At 49.6% G+C, this 6,000-nt stretch overlaps 1 pseudogene; it reads right to left on the minus strand.

The window, feature by feature from the left end:
* Positions 1–4,865: 4,865 nt before the first annotated feature.
* On the minus strand, positions 4,866–5,795 carry LOC127595013 (serine/threonine-protein phosphatase PP1-gamma catalytic subunit B-like; annotated as a pseudogene).
* Positions 5,796–6,000: the final 205 nt, after the last annotated feature.

Consider the following 6,000-nt stretch of genomic DNA (forward strand, 5'->3'; position numbering starts at 1 on the left):
TTCAAGTCAGAAATGCAGGTGCCCCTGTCGCACCTCTTACTCCGGCTGACCAACGCTTTGTTTCTGGTCAACTACTACACGATCGTGTTCTTTGCAATGGCAACCGTGTACTTCTTCGGCTAGGACGACCGCGTTGATAAGATGGAGCTTTACTGGAGTGCGATCGTAAGCATGTCCATCCTGCTTTCGATCACCTACCTGGTCATGAACAACCTCCCTGACAAGGTTCGGGAGCATCTAGGTCATGAACGTGATATTCGAAGGCGTGTTCAAATAGCAGTCAGCGTGGCCCTGCTGAAGCTGAAGGGGATGCTGCTTCCGGCACTATCTCTGGACTATTCGCCTTCAAACTGGCTTTTGGTCTGCTACTGCGAGCAGTCGGAAGGGTCACAGCCCTTCTTACTGGCTGCCAGACTAATCGAACTGGTGGCGGCCCTCCTGCTGTTCTGGCTGGACAGGACCAAATGGGCAAATGGACTGCTCACAGCCATGTATCTGTCACTCGCTCTTTATTTACTAGCTGCAATCATCTAATAGCTGCACGGCCACCTGCACGTAGCAGCGAAGCCCGAGGAGGCTGCAGGCAGGGTGCGAGTGTTGGTGTCAAGCAACGAGCAGAGGAGCACGAGGCCGACGGTTGAGCAATGAAGATGGATATGTCTGCTGGAGAGGGTTGGCGCAGAACATTAATAAAGAGGATGAGGTCACTTGTTGACATGACCCTCTTGATGATCTCCTTGAGCTCAGCGGGCTCGATCTTTCCGTCCTTGTTCTTGTCCATGGCGTGAGGACCTTTTTGGCGTCGTCGTCACTGATGGTCCGTTTGTCGCCCATGTTGGAGAAGATGTCACAGATGATGGCCTTCAGCTCTTGCTCGTCAAGCAGCCATTCTTGTCCTTGTCGTACTTTTCAAAGATGGCCATCACTGCCTTGTCGATGTCCTCTCCGACATTGTTGTTCTCAATTAATTATGAATTATAACCCAGCCTCCCAGCACTGGTCAGCTTCTCCCTCAGGCCGGGCCCAAACACCTCCGCCTCTGCTGGTCGGCACCTTCGAGCACCCAAGTGCCAGTCACGAGCTTGCCCCAAAATCGACCCGCCCCAAAGACAAGCACGCGCCTAAGTAATGTTCTTTTCGATCTAAATTGTGATTGGACTCCAGACCTCTTCAGGAGAATCCTATCCGACTCTTTTCAAATCTTTCTTAAAAAATAAGAGACTGTGCTCCGATCCTTCTCTTACAGGCCCTTGCTCGCAGGGTTGACCTAACTGGCAGTCAATTTCACATTGCACGGGCACCACCTCACGGTCATTGTCAAAAGCAACATTGACTTTAGGGAGTTACTTATTAAATTGCAGTATAACATTTTCAAAATTTAGCTGGTAAAGGTTAATAAACCTCAAGGCTGGGCCTGAAGACCAGTGCAAATAGGCTTATATTTCATTCACCTTCGATGGCCAAGAAAAGCGATCTTCCTCAAAGGCGATTTCTTAAAGAATTAATTTCACGAGATTTTTTAGTTTTTGCTCGTAGAAAATAAAATGGCCCTGATAGAAAGGTTCAGGAGCAAAAAAGTCATATTTGAACTGCACGTCTGCGGCGATAGAGAAAGAGAAAGGTCTTATGGGGTGACTGCCCTGCGGCTTCACGACTTGATTTCCCGCACAGAAGCGACAATCAAGAAAGCAAGTGGTCCAGAGCATACAGCCTTCAAGAAGCAGTCTCATTCCCACTATAGCTGAGCTCAAGTTGCCTGCGGCAACCACATACTCCCGCAATTACATCCAGTCGGAAACTGAAATGACTGTTAAGTTCTCCTTAGAATTTGCTATAGCCGACTACAGCAGCAAACCCCCCATTCCTCAGGACTGTAAATTTTGAGTCCTCTCCATCGATCACTGCCATCGCATTTTAGTCGCAGCACAGTGAGGAAATTCTGTACAATTACTTGGAGCCGAGCGCCCTGCCCGCTAGAAGAAGTAAACTGAGACCCTTTATTAAAGACTAGTCATAAGATTGAAAGAGCCCTATCTGGTAAAAACGATCTCTGATTTTTCACCAGCAAGAATCTGGAGCTGTTCAAGCTTGAAAAATCAGAGACTGGCAAGAAGATCCTCTCTTCAAAATAATCAGGCATGAGAACGCAGCCTCGAAGACCGCTTTTCTGACTGGCTTTTAGTTCTATGACGGAGAGTAACGAATCTACATCTTCGAAGGAGCAGTCGGGGTTTTTAGTAATTGAAGTAAAGGATACCGGAATAGTACGTTTAACAAACAGCCACTTGCTCTACACCAGGAGACTGTACGAAAGGTGGGGGCTTGATCTGCATCTCGTGCATGTCGTTATGCCGCTAAAATTCATCCTGATCCAGAAATTCCTGTATGACAAGAGCCTAACTCCCCCTTCCTGTACAAGACTCTCATCGACCTGAGCAACATCTTGAAGGTCGGCAGTCTGCGCGAATCGAATCCATGGACATTGTGGCCCTCTGCCGATGAATAAACATGGTCTAGCAGAAATTTGTGGTCGAGAAATTAAAAAATAATTATAATTTCAATTTCGACACTCGATCGATGGTAATGAAATAGACTCGCAGCTCATTCCGGCTTGAACAAAGCTCGTTTCGTTGCCCCCTTGCGCTAAAGACTGCCGCCTTTTTTCGTCCAACCACTAACAAAAAGCAACTCCGTTTCAAAAGAAACTCAAGCGGAACAGCCAAGAAAACAAAGAAAGTGTATCCAATGCGACTCCAAAAGAGTATCAGCCAGCAAAATTACACTAGTCAGCTGGAGTCACTCAGACAGAAGGTGGCCAGTGATAAAGACAACCACTACACCTACTCTCTGGAGTATTTCTCGCTGAGCGTGGCTGCCTGTTCTCACGAAAACGCTTATCCGCAAAGAGAAGCCGTCATTAATACCGCGCATCTCAGGGTCAGCAGTATCTCCAAGTGATCGATGAATTACAGCCTTGGTGATGATGATTAAATTCATTTGGTGAAGCTTAAGGAGATTATTTTTTAATAATTTCAATTTTCTGTTGGTGTTATTATAAATAATTAAAGATGACGGAAGATTCAAAACTCTTGGAAAAACTTTATGACTAAATCCGCGCAGCGGAGGAAACCGAGGCCACCAGGATTCCATGTACCAGAGCAAGTTGAACAAATAGAAGAACAGATAGTAACGGCCCGACAGAGCTGCCATAAAAGTGAAATGGTGCTGGTTTCTATGCCGAAGGAACGTTCTCTTCTAGGTAAGTGCATGAGCGTGTGGAAAAAGTCAAATTCGCAGTCGAAAACTCTGCAGGTCAAGGAAAACCTTTTAAACCAGCAGTGCACAAAAAATGGTTATTGGCCCTCAAGCGTCAAGCACTTGAGAAGCGTGCTATTCCGCCAATGAAAAGCATCTCCGTTTTCAGACTCATTTACAAGGTGCTTGACCGGGCCGTGCATCGCAGGAAGGCGCCCATTTCTGCCACATTAAGGCAACATTACTCAATATGCAAAATTGGAACAAGTAGACCTTCCATGCACAAAACAACTGCTCTCTCGAGCAGCAGACTTCCCTCTATTCTGTAGCGGCTCCCCAGTCCCGATCAAACAAGGATCTAGATTTCAGTCGGCCTAACGGGCTCACTATCGCTCCCTCCAGAATCCGTCTCTGTCGGCTCGACCCCCAGAAGAGCCGGTGAAGCCTTACCGAGTTACTGAGGCGGTCTCGAAAGAGGCCACCAGCAGATACATCCAATAAGATTTTAGGGGCCAGAGACCCCCCCGAAAGACATTTTCACCAGTGCCTCAGGGCCCCGGCCTGCCCGAAAATAGAAAGAACAGACTTTCAAATAGGGTTTATCGATAGCCCTTCGGCAAGAAAGAATACAGTGCAGTGCCGCACTCTACAAGGATTATTTCGGTAGAGGGAGGTCGCTACTGCCCACCGACATGCCTTCTGCCCCACCGCAGACTGGCAGAAGTAAAAGAAGTACCCAGCTCGGCCCTCAAGCAGCTGCTCCAAGAAAACGCAGCCCTGAGGGTGAAAACGACGATTTGCGAAGAAAGCTCTAGAAATTTGTGAGATTATGATTAGATATTGGATTTGATTAGTCATGAATAAATACAGTGAGCGAAAGTGATACGATGGACTTATCGATTGAATCAGAACAAATCGGTTTGCGAGAGCTAGCTTACAAGATACAGTCGTCGAAACCAGCGTCCTCGCCCAGCAACATTTTACTTGCTTCTAAATCCCGGCTTTAATCGTTTAGAGGGCGATTAAATTTCCGTTGACAGACAGTTCACAGCCTTTCGCAACACGCTGCTTGGATCAGGTAGGTGCGCTTGATGTGCGAGTAAAACCGATTTTTGACCATATTTTCAGGGCGGTCTATTAATTCCTCCGAGATGCGTTTCCAGCGACTACCGAGTTGGTTATAGAGGGCGATGATCTGCAAATCCTCTTCGACCGACCATTGGCCGTGGTTGATCGAAGGGTCGAGTTTATTGATATAGCGGTCCGATTTGCTTACCTGATTTACTGGATATTTTGGTGCTGATGAACTTCCATCGCGGGCCCACTTTGCCTACCAGCTCCAGCACTTCTAGTCGTCGGCTTAGGTCCAACTGTCGCTTTCGCGCTTTTGGTGTGCCAATCTACGGTACCGGTGAGACACTGGTTTGCGTTTCGGCCAGGCAGGCAGGCCGCAACAGCACCCCAGTTTTTGTCAAGTTCCTCAGCCAATCGCAAAAGATTCCTATCCTCGAGGTGGCTCCACACCTTGACCTGCCGCTCGACGTGGCCTCTTCCCCCCCCTCTTTACAAATCCATTTATTATTAATGAGAGTGGAAGTTGATTTAATAGGTCAGCCTCGTGGTGGGGGAGGGGTGTTAGGCCGCGGCCGGGCTGGCGGGGCGATCGCCTCCACTGGCTTTAGGATCTGAAGGAGCAGGTCAGGTCTGGGGCGATCATCATCATCCCCCCGCTGTTGTTGTACTCGTTACAGTAGTTGGGCGCACTGAACACAGTCACCAGCTTCCTCCCCCCGAAGAATTCGTACCCGTCCTCTACGACCTGGTGTGCCCTGCAGATCAGATCGAGACCGTTCTTATCAAGAACTTGTTCAGTACTTCCTGCCCGAAAGTGTATGACACGCCTCGTTATGAACTCTCCCAGCCGGGGTGGGCGGGATTGGGTCGACCAGAGCAGGTCGCAGAGCAGTCCTTCGTCCGGCACGTCGGTCGGCCGAGATACGCTCACGATCTGGTCCATGGTGAGCAGCTCGGGAGACAGCCCTCCGTGCATGCACAGGATGCGGTCCTCAACGAGTGCGGGCCAGCGGCAGACAGTTGAAGCAGTCAGTAAAGGTCTTCCAGAGCTTGATGTTGTACCTGCGCTTGCACTCGTCGTAGAACCCGTAGATGCGGTTCACGGAGCCGCTCTCGTGGTTGCCGCGCAGTAGGAAGAAGTTTTCAGGGTACTTATTTTGAAGGCCAGGAGGAGGCAGATTGTTTCGATGCTCTGCTGGCCACGGTCTACATAATCCCCCAGGAAAAGGTAGTTCGCCTCCAGCGGCAGCCCCCAAAGTCGAACAGCCGCAAACAGGTCGTAGAACTGCCCGTGGATGTCGCCGCAAATCTTGAGAGGCGCCCCAGCTCAAGGAAGACAGGCTGCTCGAGGAATATCTTCCGAGCCTCCATGCAAATGCCCCCGGACCTCCTTCTCCTCCAGGAGACCAGCTTGCCAGGCTTGCCCGACTTGGCATTATGCAGCCTGCGGATGATATCGTCGACGTCTACCCCCCAGCATCGACATTAAAACTATTCGCATACGGGCCATGATCACGGTTCTTCGAGGCGAGTGAAAATCAAGACTTGCAAGAGATACTCTTTCTGGCAGCTTGCCCAGCCTGTCCTTGGCTGGTTTCAGTTCGGGGTGGATGGCCGACAGTTGCTGGTAGAGCTGGTGCTTGCCTCGCTTGGCCGCCAGTGCAGGGCGTT

This window comes from Hippocampus zosterae, unplaced genomic scaffold (assembly GCF_025434085.1).
Source record: "Hippocampus zosterae strain Florida unplaced genomic scaffold, ASM2543408v3 HiC_scaffold_361, whole genome shotgun sequence".
NCBI classification, from domain to species: domain Eukaryota; kingdom Metazoa; phylum Chordata; class Actinopteri; order Syngnathiformes; family Syngnathidae; genus Hippocampus; species Hippocampus zosterae.